General features: G+C 35.3%; 1 non-coding gene and 1 pseudogene across 1 annotated transcript; both read right to left on the bottom strand.

Moving 5' to 3' along the window:
• Positions 1-4,343: 4,343 nt before the first annotated feature.
• Positions 4,344-4,417, bottom strand: TRNAI-AAU (transfer RNA isoleucine (anticodon AAU)). Its single transcript has one exon. It is a non-coding gene; the product is annotated as a tRNA-Ile (tRNA).
• A 4,054-nt stretch (positions 4,418-8,471) lies between these two features.
• Positions 8,472-10,546, bottom strand: LOC143592423 (transcription factor MYC2 pseudogene; annotated as a pseudogene).
• Between the last annotated feature and the right edge of the window lie 3,848 nt (positions 10,547-14,394).

Raw genomic sequence — 14,394 nt, 5'->3', positions numbered from 1 at the left:
CCTTCGCCCTCGCGCGCCGCTTTCTCGCGCTAGTCTTGTATCTTTCTGTTTTAGCCAAACCCGTTTACTTTTGTGATATCTTCTGTCTGAATAGTCACTTTCGGCGCAGCATGCGTACCAACCCCATTGGTTGGTAGAAAAAGTGACTGGCATAATCTTTTGAAATCTGCTTTTCCCATGCATTGACCAGTACCTTTATCTGACTCCTCCCATGCTTTATTCTGTAACCTGTCAGCCCTTTTTCCTGTTCCCCTGCTGCCATATCTTTTTAATATCTTTTGCTTTTGTTTTCTTATGCTTTTTAATATCTTTTGCTTGATTTGATCAGATCTTTTCCTCTTTTTTAGGGATTGTGTTCCCTAGGGTTTCCCTATAAATAATACTACTTTCTTGTTATTTAACACTACACACACAAGCACTTAAACTCTCTGCTCTCTTCCCTTTGCTCTCTGCCCTAGTTCCTCTGCTGCTCCAATCCCTCTCTTTGCCTCCGTCTTCTCCTCCGTCCTGCCCAGACTTCCGGTAATATATTATATATAATAATTTGTTAAAGATACATATTAATATGCTAACATATATTCAAGGCATAAAACAAATCATTAAACCAATAAACTTTTATTTATAGGTTAACTTGTGCTTGTTTAAAAGTTGGTTCTTGCATTACCTTTCAACGCACCGTTTACATGTGAGTAATCTCGTACCTAATCCCTTTTTATTTTTAATGTTTTGGGATGTTCATGTGTTCGTACAAACTTGAGTCTTAAACTTGTTTATGAACTTTTGTCGCGCAAAACCCCATGTGTTATGGACGTAGACTTGGCTGTTTATTTGTATGTGTGGATCATTAACCGTCTTGTCGGCCTATTCCGCAGTTTTCATGGATCCATTAGATGAACACGGGAGAGCTATCGTTTATGATTTCTCTTTTGTTTACACTTGCACAGTTTTCTTGTTTTTGTGCTCAATTGGGAGCACGGATTGAACTAAGAGCTATGATCTATTAGGCTTGATCACAATCTGATTACACCCTTGTTGAACACCAGTTATACACATGATGCGCGCAGATATTGTTATCTATTTATATGTATTAAACTTGATTTCTCACCGACACGCAAGTGTTGACGTTTTATTTTAACACATGTTCAGGTTTGCTGTAGCTGTTTCTGGAAGCTTGAAGACACATAGGATGTTTTCTTCTCTTTTGGACCTAGTTTAAAATGTAACAAGACAAGTTTATGTTATTTAAATATTTTGAGTTATATGATTAATTTTATGTTACTTCGTGAAATTGTGTTTCTGCGCGTGCGCTATGATAATGTATTTATTAATATTGACACCCTAATAGTGTCACGAGTAATGAAACAATAAGTGGCGCCCCGATGTATAATCCGCCGTCGGTCGGGGTGTTACACAGTGGAGCCTCCTTCGTTAAAACTATCCTGCTACATTGAGCCAACGGAGAACATTCAAGAACCGACTTGGTCCACATCCACCTATCTGGATCGTCAACTAAAAATACTTATTGAAGCATAATGATGGAGCATAATCTTCTGTCTTACCTTTTGAGCGTATACTAAACTCAAACAATTACCAAAATTTCTCATTAAGTAAAAGTAGTCCTAGAAACATGTTTTTAAAATAATGTTAAATACCATAGGGAGATTTTAATAAGTATAACAAAGTTATAGCATTATATATTTTATTTTTACCCGTATAAAAGTAGGTACTTAATGGAATATGCAATTAACATATATTTTAAATCCCATATCCCACATTTCCTCATTCATTGTTTTCAATTTCCTCCTTCATTTCTTTCTTGATACACAAAAAATTTGATGAGGCGCGATTTGATGATTTAATTATCTGATTTGGGCAAAAAATATATGAGTAAAATAGTTAAAACACTTTTAAATCTTTGTTATTATTCTGTGATACTTTCTCTTCATTGATTGATGATAGAATGGTAAACTTGGTAAGAAATTTAGGAACTAAATCTATAAATGAATATATGTTTTGAGATAGAGAAAGTAATAACTTTATTCGTACAATATATAGTAATGTCTTGCCTTGTGTGGGGAAAAAGTTTCTTCACTATTGAATAAATAAGTCATTTTGAATCTAAATAGTAGGACTTTGAACTTTACATATGAGTAATCATAATGTATGGAATACAAGTTTTACTACCTAACGCATTGTGAACATAAAAGTAATCAACTTATAAACATATATGACTTATAAGTTACCCATTTGGGATAGTCCAAAGAACAACTTGAAACTATGATTTAATAATTCTCAGAAAAGTTGATATGAATTATTGTTCGTCCGCAATTGATGCTAGGCCACAACCTTGAGATTTAATTTAATAAATAAACTTGCAAAACAGTATTATTATAGCTATAATATCTAATACAATCGAATATCACAATTGACTTCGTCATTCAGTATATATTATTATATCATCACAGATATATAAAATATTCAATAATGCTACATAATGATTTTATAATTAGAGCTATTCGCATAGGTTCTAAAGTCATATAAGAATAATTAACGATGGTATACTTTGTTCCGCTTCGGATTTGATTAGGACCTTAAACCAGTTCAGACTTTAAATGGCTTGGGATCTTATTTAATAATTAACTAATATGGTTAAAAGTTTTTTTTTATAAATAGTGAAATAGATTTTTTTATAAAGATTTTTTAGAATTAAATATCTTAATCAAATAGTATTCATGAAAATCTGTCCTAGGAAATGAGAAAATGCGATATTACAAGCCCAAATATGTGGCCTAAAGTCCAAGGATGTATGACTTCAGGGCCTCTCGGAGTCTCGGTCTCTAGCAGCTTAACAGTAAAAGAATAGTGATTTTTTATACCTTAATCATCTTACCATCTCATTAAAACGAAAATGGCATAAAAGAAAAGATAAGGTGCCCGGATAAACAGACCTATCTCGTTTTACTTATTTTACATGTAACAAAATATATAGTTTTATTGTATTAACTTCCGAGTCTTTCGAAAGACAGACCTTATTTTACGTGTAACGAATCATATAGTTTTCTCCTATAAACTTCTAAGTATTTTGAATGGCGACTCTTATTTTGCATGTAACGTTTAACGAATCATATAGTTTTTTTCTATTAGCTTCCGAGTATTTTAAACAACGACCCTTATTTTATATATAATGAGTCGTATAGTTTGTCTGTTAACTTCTGAGTATTTTGAACGGCGGCCCTTATTTTACATGTAACGAAACAAATAGTTTTTCTGTGAACCCCACAAACAAATAGCAGGCCACGTGACACTAATTATCCCACTGGTATAGCTTGGTTTCCGGCGTCTCTATAAAATTGCAATCATGGTAAAATCTTGGTTTATTATCTAGAACTTCTAAGTGCACTAATGTTCAAATGAAAAACAGATGACTTTTTATTCAACAATATAACATGACTTGTATGCGCGTATCAACCAATGTATATTTCGACAATTTGTAAAAGGGTTTGTAGTTCAATACCCTCGCCCCTAATACTGTCTCACTAATTTACTCTCACACTGGAGTCGGGTCACAAGGCTAACGGTTGAGAATAATATCTCTAATAGCAATGATTATTGTAGTCGAGACTACATGAGTGATGGCATAAAGAAACAAGCTACGGCTAATTAAACAAAACTAGAGGAATAATTGATTTCAATTCCTAATGTGCATATCATTTAATTCCTTCATTCTTCGTACACAAAGGCATCTTAATAACAATTCCTAAACAAAAAATGAATAGTACATTTGAAGGCACAATCTCAATTTGTTCACAAAGTATATGTTTTCTGTATTTTCTTCCAGGTTATGGATCTAATGTTTTCGTGTTTTTATTTTTCAACAGAGTGTTAGACATCTACTTTGACATATCATGAAAACAATATTAACATAATTATAGCAAAAATAATATGAAATTCACATACGATTTGGAATGTAAGTATAAAAGTTGTGAGTTTAAACAAATTAAAACTATGCTAAAAATAGATCCATAAACGTGAACAGCAATTTCATTCACATGATTTACAGATAGATATAGTGTCTTGAAACTCTTAATCGTAACCATGATAAAAAATAATAATAATAATAAAAGTAATACAAGAATGTAAAAAAAGAAAAATAAAGATTATCTTAAAACTTTGGCCCATGCAGGTCTCAAACCTGCGACCTTCGCGTTATTAGCACGACGATGTAAAAAAAGAAAAATAAAGATTATCTTAAAACTTTGGCCCATGCAGGTCTCGAACCTGCGACCTTCGCGTTATTAGCACGACGATGTAAAAAAAGAAAAATAAAGATTATCTTAAAACTTTGGCCCATGCAGGTCTCGAACCTGCGACCTTCGCGTTATTAGCACGACGCTCTAACCAACTGAGCTAATAGGCCAGTTTGCTAGTACGTATCTCAAAATCTATATACGTACGATCGTATTTATTAAAACATTAGTTTCTAGTTTTCTAGTTTCACAGAACTTGCAAACTTTGAAATCCTGTATCTATATGAATATATATTTGTTACATGAAAAGAAGATTATATAATGAGGTGACATAACATTCTAATGTAGATAGAGCATTATACTTTTGTTCTGCTCAACCCGGATCTTGTAAACTAATGTGTCAAATTAATTTACTTGTATAAGGTTGATGAATGATGATACGTATTAAATATCATTTTGGAGAAGGTTTCCAAGTCAAAAGTACATCTTAAAATGCATTGCATTGGATTCGGCCTTATAAAAATGACACATGCCAATATGACATACATGTGTTAGAAACATGTACATGAGTTTTCTTAACTTATGTTTATTATTTAGCAATATTTTATATTTTTTACTATCCATGTATTAATCAACCTAATTAACATATATAAATGTTCCTAAGGATCAAGACTTGGTCAACACAACCATTAAAAAATAAGTATAATTGCCTAAAATACATGTGGAGAAGCATGATTCTAGTATGTAAAACCAAAATTTGATGGAAGGAAATCAAGAATTAAGCCTTTATTTAGAAATGATGGACATAAATTTCTTTCACAATTTTATATATCTTCATCATCTAGCAACATGTCCCCCCAACAATCTATAAGCAAAAAATGTACGTAACAGTACATCTTTTCTCTCCTTTATTCCCATATTCTCATCCCATACCTTCTAAACACCCGATAAAAGTTCTTACCGATCTCGTCATTCATGAAACCTTGTAACCATGAATATAATCTGTCTAGGTTGTCATAGCATGCCAAGAACAATTTCAAACGACGACTTTACAAACGGGTGTGGGATTGAACAAGGGTCCCGCCCTAGGCCGGCCATGGGTGAGGAGGTTAAACGACCCCCTAAACTGGTTTATGGGCTATCAAAAAAGTTAAAAGATAGGAGCTTTAAACGAAAGGATGATGGTTGTAAACCAAGGTTAATGAGAAGTTGTGGGATGAGGAGGGATTGGAGTTTGGAGGATCTAAAACCAATAATGAATACCACCTAAAAATGATAATATATTGACAAAAACAACTCATGTACATGATTAGATGAGACTATATATTATTTCATCTTGTAACATATTTATTTGTAGCCTATGTGACATTATTGTAATGTATATATTTGTGTAATACTATACAATCCTTGTTTGGTCCTAGGTTAATGTTCTTGAATTAAATTGTCTTTATTAGGATTTGTTCAGGTTGATCACTTTCGGTTCAGTTAGACGCATTTATTTTGATTCCTTCAACTCGACAATATTTGGTAGCGTATTACTTGCGTATTTGCACCAATACAATCATCGTATCTCGTTTTATCATGAAAAGCAAAAATAAACTTTTTTTTCTTTTTTTTGCTAAAATGACCATAATTTTAAAACTCGTTTTAAATCTTCAACTGAGATCCCAAATGAATCGTTGCAACTTGCAAGTAGAGGTGTACAAACCGGTTTTTTTTAACAAACTGAACTGGTTTTATTGCGAGGGTAGATGGAGTTGGTGGGGGAGGGGCGGTGCCACATTGGTACCAGTGGGAAGATTGCCCCGCCTCTTGTTTTATTGCTCAAAATCACCTAGAACAGGGTCTTCGTGTTGCTCACCATACCGAACAAAGAAGAAAAATTCCAGTGAGAAGGATGGTCGGGATGGAGATTGTATTTTGCAGGTCGGTTTGTAGTGGGAACACCGCCCCGCCATCTAGGTATCGAGAAAAAATGTGTGGGATGTACGCCGCCCACCCTGAGGGAAGAGATAAAAGTGAGGAGAGAGAGAGAGAGAATCGGTGAGTCAAGTGACACCTTGATCATTCTTCCCCTCAAAAATCAAATCTATAGGCAATTGTATTTATATATGATTTACATGTAAGCAGTTTATGGGTTTGTGTTCTTGTTGAAAGTATTTTTAGGCTAGATGTTATGATATACATAATTCTCCATCATTCGCCACCATGTCAGTGTCATTTCAGCCTTTGCTTTTATCATTCAATCTCATCACCCAACCCATGTTCTCCACCATTCCTCATCATATATTCCTTTTATTTATATTATTAAATAACAAAAAGAAAGTAAAAGGAAAAAAGATAAACGGGGGGAAATCTAATTGGTTGAGTGGAGCAATTGAGCCGTGTGACCCTCATCATGCGTGACCGGTGGCGCCGCGGTATTCCAAGGGCCTCATAGGCACCAGGTCAGCTCCCTCTACGGTGTTGCCTGATGTATACCCCACAACTTTAGTGAGAGAAGATGTATGAAGAGTAAAATATCAATACTTATAAAGAAAGAGGTTATTTAAACTTGAAAGAAAGAACTGGTTAAGCCAGTCTCATTAAACAAAAGGTAGAGTGATTTACAAATAAAAAGTAACACTCCTTGCGTAAGGGCACTAGGTGCACATTTTGATTCGGAAAGACTAAAAACTTTAACTTTTGCTCCCTTACAAGTCACGACATGTGGACACGAGTGCCATACCAAAATCCTCAAGTTTGCGCAACCCAAAAATCGTAGGCTTCATAAATAAGTTTCATATTTTTAGTTCTTAAACTCCAAGACTTCTAAACTATGTCTAGATCCCACATAATTGCTTACTACATGAAGATGTTTGCTCTTCAAAAAGTTCATAAGCTTATGGTCTAAGCTCGTTTTTCTTAGCTCACAGTTTAAAAGATTGTATAAATAAACAGTTTTTTATCAATGTACATTTTTTAGACTCACGAACACGGTTTAGAAAATAAGATACGAGTACTCTTAAAATATATATTTTATATAGTTAAATGCAAAATGCATCCTTGTGGTCAACATCTCTTTTCACATGTGAGCACCTGTGGTGACATTTTTGCACTATAAGCACCTAGAGTTTGCATTTTAACGTAATTAGAACCGAACAATAAAACACATAATAACATGATGTTACCTTCGCTTGGCAAATGTATCTCCAGCATTACAACTAATCTTCAGAGTGTTGTATGCTAGGAGACATTTTCATAAGCGGAATAAATCCGAATTTAATAAACTATACACAAGCTCTCAGCCAATTCCAATTTTTATCACTTTATTTGAATCGTGGCTGAGAATATTGTTAAAGAAGTTGGCTTGAAGGCTTACACGTTGTATAATATATTTATTATAATATGTTTTATTTAATAAATGGCTTTGTATTATATTATTTTTCTCTACTAAAAAAATATTATAATTTAATTTATAAAAAAAAAAGTTACCAAATTTTCAGCTATAGTTCAATGTTTTTATTTTTTTCCTTTGTGCTAGCTTTTATTATTCTTGGACACTCATTTGATAATGGGAAAATCAGAATCTGATCATTTCGAAATGACTGAAAGTATAAATTGGGTATCTAAAGACTAATAAAATTAAAACATTTAAAAACTTAAAATAAAAAAATAGATTGATCTTTTATATTTATTCAGTGGTGCCATGAACCAAACGTGGTTATTTGTTTATAGTGACACTTTTGTTTTATGTCAGGGGCTAGCCAGCCCTCCTCACAAGTCCACACCAATCTTTATCTCACCATGTGAATTCAATGCTTCTTCCATGTTCTAATTATTCAGATATTTTCATCTATTTTATGTGTTGCAACTTCATTTTATCTCATCATTATCATTCATAGTAGTAGTAGTTTTTATTTAATTCTACTTTTAAGTTTCTTACCCAAAACCCACTTGATATATTTGAACACCAGTAGATTTTGTACATTTTTAGGCACAAGAGTTTCTACTTTTAATTCAAAACCAAAATAAACATGAAATCATGTCGGATAACAACATTTAATATATTTAATCTAATTACATATCACATGAACATGAAGAGAGCTGTTGAAAGAAAGCTCTCTCGTTTTATTTAACATTTGGATAATTCATACACTCATTACACTAACAACATACACGGAATTAACATATGTATACTACTACTACTACTAAGTACTATGTTACATAAACAACATCACTACTATGTTACATAAACAACATCACTTCATCACAGAACCGAAAATCGGTTGGTTAACGATAACCGAAGCTCATCCTGGCTATACAACCGCCCACCCATTTTCACGGTAGCTTGTTGGATCATCAACTCGTTCACAACCGACACACTCGCGTGGTTCACTTCCAAATCAAGTTCCATCAACGCCCCCATGAGCCGGGCAGCCGGGTGATTCTTTTTATTACATTGGATCCTAATCATTGCGTCCCAACCGATCACTTTCACATCCACATCCAGATCCGCCCTGGGAAACAACGCGGACGCTTTCATGTCCTCCATTATAGTGGAGGAACACGTCTGTCGAGAATCCTTGCTCGCTAACTCTTTCTTCAACGTCTCCACTCGGTTCCTCAACTCCTCTTTATCAGACTCCGAGTTTTCCACTTTTGACTTCAACTCGTTAATGTACAATATCGCGTCCCCGAGGAGCGACGCCTTGTCCATTTTCGAAACATTCGGAACCACCGCCCGTAGCGCGTAGAACCTCTGGTTTAGCTTCTCCCTCCTCTGCCTCTCCGCTTCCACGTGATTCAACGGCTCTTCTCGCCCATTCGCCGGCTTCCGTCCTCGTTTTCTCGGCTTCTTCTCGGGCTCCATAACGCGAATGCTCTCCGCTTCTCGTATCACCGACGCGTCAAGGTCCGAATGGTCGGAATCCGCTCGGGTTATCTGCACACCACCCGATTTCACATTGCTCGAAGGCGGGATCACTCGCGAGACGAACGAGAGCATCCCGTCTTCGTTACTACCACACGAAGTCGGAGATCTCTTCTTATTATTATTATTACCATTCCCATTACCATTAATATTATTATTCTCTTCATGAGCTTTACTTTTACTCTCACCGAAATTCAAAATCTTACCGGATTCCGCCTTATGATACGACGAATTCACAGTTTTACCATTAGCCGCCACGTCGACAGATCTAAACTCAGTAAAATTCAACTCACGGCTACCAAAAAACCCGGTACCACGGTTATCAACAGATCTAGGGTTTTGAAACGGACCATGAATCAGAGCGCGTGAGTCTCCACGCGCCGCCAGAGAGCCACCCACATCAACCGAATCCTTAGCCGTGATGACGTCAGCCGCCGCCGTGGAAGAAGCCACCGGATCCGTGAGCCAAATCGACGACGGGTCGTCGTCACCACCGTCAACCGGATCCGTATTCATCTGCATCATCATCATATTAAACGAAGCTTTAACTTTCTTAATAACATCCGGGTTATGATGAATTAACTCCGTTGAGCCCAGCTCAATAACGCCGTCAACAGACGGAATACAAACAATCGTCTGTAACCCAAACCCTTGTCCTTGCCTCGCCCGTTCGCAGTGAGATGACATCAGCCGGTCAACGCCGTTGACCCACACAGGTTGGTTCGTAACCACCGCCTGACCCGGTAACCCGTTACCGTTAACAAACGACTGGGTCATCGAGATCAGAAAAAACCACTCGGTATCGGTCACTTCTTCATCGATGACGTCATTCTCCGGCGCCGGAGTACCGGAAATCATGGAATTAAGCTCCCGGAGGACCTTCTTACGGTACTGTTGTTCAGCTACAGAAGTGGCTGAGACAGCGGGTTTAAGTTTATTAACTTCACCCTTGTAATACCCATCACCCCAGCCTAACACCGGTGTACCGGAATATTCGACGACGGATGATTGCCAGAAGATGGCGTATGTCCATGACTCTGTGGCTGTGTCTATTAGCCCCTGAAGACGTTGCTGTAACGTGTCTTGGTTGATGTCGTTGACGACGGAAGTGGAAGCTGAGGATGACGTCAGCGGGACTGTGGTGGTGGTTGTCCAGATGGAAGTCATGTCGGAGGAGATGAAGGCGTCCATCATGGAAGCGTTGTCATCAGCTGTCCAAGGATTCATCGTATTATTAAGACGGTAATCTGTCATTCAATAAACCGGTGTTTGTTTGTTTGGTCGGAAGGTTGGTAGGTGGCGGGGGGAGGGAGAGAGAGTGTGTGTGTGTGTGTGTGTGTGTGTGTGTGAAATAAACGTGGGAAATGGAGATAATAATATAGGAGGGGAGTGGATATTATTATTATTATTATTATTATTAAGGATTGGATGTGTGTATGAGAATTGAGGAAGGAATGGTGTGGTTTCTATGAACGCCAAAAGAAGTGTCCGTTTTATCGACACGTTTTTTACATCTTTTGCCCGACAAAAGGTTATACCATGTATTTTCGAAACACGGTAACTCATTATTATATGACGTGTATACAATATAAGAGTAGTCAAAGAGTCAAAGACTAAGGATTTGTATAAATATTTTTGTACTTAAAAGAAATATAGGTGTTATTCGGTTTTTTATGTTGGATGTACCTTATTTTTAAGATTTTACAGGTACTTTTTTCTTGTTGATGGTATAAAATTGTAACTTTTTATATCACCGTGGTGTGAATGATCACTATATATATTGGTTAACTTGTGTTTCAAATTTGTGATCCACGTAAGTTTATGATTTATAAATGTTTTTAACCGGTGTTGCGTTAAGACTTAATTTAATACTTGTGTGTAGCAAAATGTTCATACGTGAAAAACACATTTTTGGTAGACTAATGTTAAAAATAATTATTTTTACGCGGGAAAAGACTTCTTCTTTTTTAGATAATAATTATATTTTGTATTAGATTTTAATTTGGTAAATAGAGAGGATGCAAGTTTAAGCTTATTTCACTATTAAGTGAGCCTCTAGTTAAATTAATTACAAGCTACTAATAAGAGAAATCATATATGTTATATTGTTAGCATTACATGTTTGAAGTAATTTAAAGTGTAAAGACTAAAGAGGTGTTTGTTTGTACATATACAAATTTATGGATGTAATATAGGTTATAGTATTTAATAATAACCAAAAGTATTAGGTTTAGTTGCGCCTAATTTACATCTTCCCATACTCCCAGTTGATGGCTATTAAAGGGGTATGCACCCGCCTTAACATTGAGCGGAACGGGTCAACCCATAAGATATAGACAAGAGGCTTGAAATCAGGATGTCATGAAGACACAAAGCCAAAACCTATGCGCAAGCGCATGAAACATTTGCGCGTTGCGCATATCACATATGCACACAACACACACATTTAGTGTGAGAATAAAGAGAAGACCTTGCGCATCACCGGGATAGGCGCATAAAGGCCGCGCGTAAGCGACACACAACAAATGAGACAATAGGCTAATCCAAATCAGGATAAGGACAACCATGATTGTACTCATCAGACAACCTTCCAGAAGGTATCTTTTAAGGAATAAAGAATGTGCTGATGTTGACAACTGCCAATGAAGGGTGGACAACTCAGCAAAGCCCATGTGCCACCACGTGATGGCACATGGGTCAGGTGAAATACCTTGGTCAGAGAATAATCAATGAAAAAGCACCAGGTGTCCTAAGTACACGTGGCGCGAAGCAATAGGAGGAGGCCAAAAAGGCCCTAATTGGGTCTGAGCCCAATCATTGGAAACCCTAATACTATAAATACCACACCACCTAAATAGTTGGAAGCAAAAAAGAGGAAAGTATATATTCTAAGTCCTTTACTCATTTTCACATCCTTATTATCTTCTCCTATAATATCTGATTCTCACACCGGAGGGTTACCCCGAAGAGGACCCCTCTGTCCCTTTCTGAGGGGTAAGCTCACGGTGCTGTTTGTTTTGTAGGTGGAAGAACTCGTATCCCGGAAAACCATCGGTGATATAGCACACTCGTACCCGAGGAATGTTGATCGTATACAAGTAAGTCGATACACGCTTCTTCAGCTATCATATACAAGATTTTAGAATAAATATAGATAGAAGTGTTGGTGTTTTCTTTTTCTTTCAAACGATTAATATTCTTTTTTTTACATAATTTATTAGTCTAGTGATATAATTTCATTCGTTATAAATTTGACATAATGAATTGGAAGTGCAAGCTTTAAAGAATTTTATGTGAATATAAAATTTGTCGTTAAAAAGGATTCTATTTTAAAACAAAATTCAACATACAGTGAAATTATTATTATTTTTCATTTTTACCCTTTTATTTGTATTATTTTTTTAAACCTTAATCCATGTTAATATATTGAACAAAATGATCTAATTATAATAGAGAGTTGAGTAAACGGACAAAAAGATGCGCCGTCATTCCCTTTTAAACGACAAACCGGTTAACCCGAAAACAAAGTTATTATTTTTGAATATACACTTTTAACATAAACGTTTTTTATATATAAATTTGGATCTTTGATAACTTGCATTCTTTTAGCTCTTATTCAAAAACCGAATACATGGTTAATAATGGTTGTGTTTAAATTTTTTTGTCGCCGTTCATGTGTAATCTTTTTTTAAAAATGTAGTTGTATTTGAAATAAAGTATTTTTTTTTAATATTGTAAGTTGCACAAGTGCCATTATTTTGCGGGCTTAGATTTATCTGAATGTAATGAAACGAGGATTGTATTTGCACCTAAACACTGGGTCGGATTTGGGCTCCAGGTACAGCTTATAGTGATGTATGAGATCTTTTGTATGTAAAATATATGATAATGAAAGCTGGGTGATAACCCCAACAAAAGTTACGTGCATAATAAAATCAAAGATGATATATGACGGAGTCTTAATCTCATCTTTCCTCTCAATCAAAGGACAAAGGCTAGAGCCCTACTTAAAACAACCTTTTTTTTTCTTCCTATAATTAAGTACAAGCCACATAAGTCTACTAAACTTTACTTAAGTAGAAACCTAGTGGAAACATATCAAAGTTTTAAATTATATTAAATCCATTTAAAACCTTATTGTGATTTATTTGTGACGATCAAATCTCCATCTATTAGGAATTTAGGATAAATGAGACACCAATATTGCGCTGCTTGGGTGAATTTAATCTAGTTATATCGAAACCTAACAAACGAGTTTAGGATGTGAATCATGCTGCTATCGGTATATTAAATTCACCCAAGCAGTATTGGTGTCCTCTTTATCCCTAGTTATATCAAAACATAACATACGAGTTTAGGTTGTGAATCATGCTGCTACCACCATTCGTTTCTTTTCAAATTAGGATCACATTTAAGAAAAGTGACTCGTAAATTATAATGCATAAGATAAATTCATTATCGTCAAGTCCCCAAATCAACCACGTTTAATTTTTCCAGCCGCTAAATCTTTAAGTACAAGTTTCTACCTATGTTCCTAACCAGTGTTTTGTAAGTCTTATAATTGATTACTTATATGATTATTATTGATTCATCGTTAATTTAATTATAAGCTAATAGATCTAAACAAATAAACTTATCAATTTTGAACGAACAAAATAAATCAGAGTAAAACCCTTTATACCACTGATATTTGCTTCCCTCGTTTGGAGTTATGTTTTGTTTAGACCAAAAATAGAACCAAATTGGCAAACTATAAATTACTTTTTACTTATAAATAGCATATATTATAAAACTCTTTTACTTTTTAATTGTAAAGTTAATATTGAATAAAAAAAAACGTTTTTGTCTTATTGTTCGTCAATAGCGGGTATGGACCACGAATGCCAAAAGTGGGATTGGCATGGAACACCACGACAACTTCGGGGTGTTGGCCGGTTTAGAAAAAAAAAAACAAAATAGTTGGTGTTTTTATCTTAGACTATCCTATATGGTGAGGGGCATTGATACCCTTTCACAGTGTTACGTGGACACTGAGAGACATGGAAGTCCCACCCAATGATGTCTCTATGGTGAGGAAGCATCGATGCCCCTTTAAACTTGTTTTTTAATAAAACAAAAAAATCAACAAATTTATTAAATACAATAATAATAAAAATCAAACTAAATTTAAATTTAAAAACACGTAAATAAAAATTATATCAAAACGTGGATATATATAATTACAGTCAATATGTA

Source organism: Bidens hawaiensis, unplaced genomic scaffold (assembly GCF_021521415.1).
Source record: "Bidens hawaiensis isolate Kalapana, Puna unplaced genomic scaffold, B.hawaiensis_p1.1 tig00040756_1, whole genome shotgun sequence".
NCBI lineage: Eukaryota > Viridiplantae > Streptophyta > Magnoliopsida > Asterales > Asteraceae > Bidens > Bidens hawaiensis.
The sequence above is the reverse complement of the archived record's forward strand: the minus strand, read 5'-3'. Positions and strand labels throughout refer to the sequence as shown.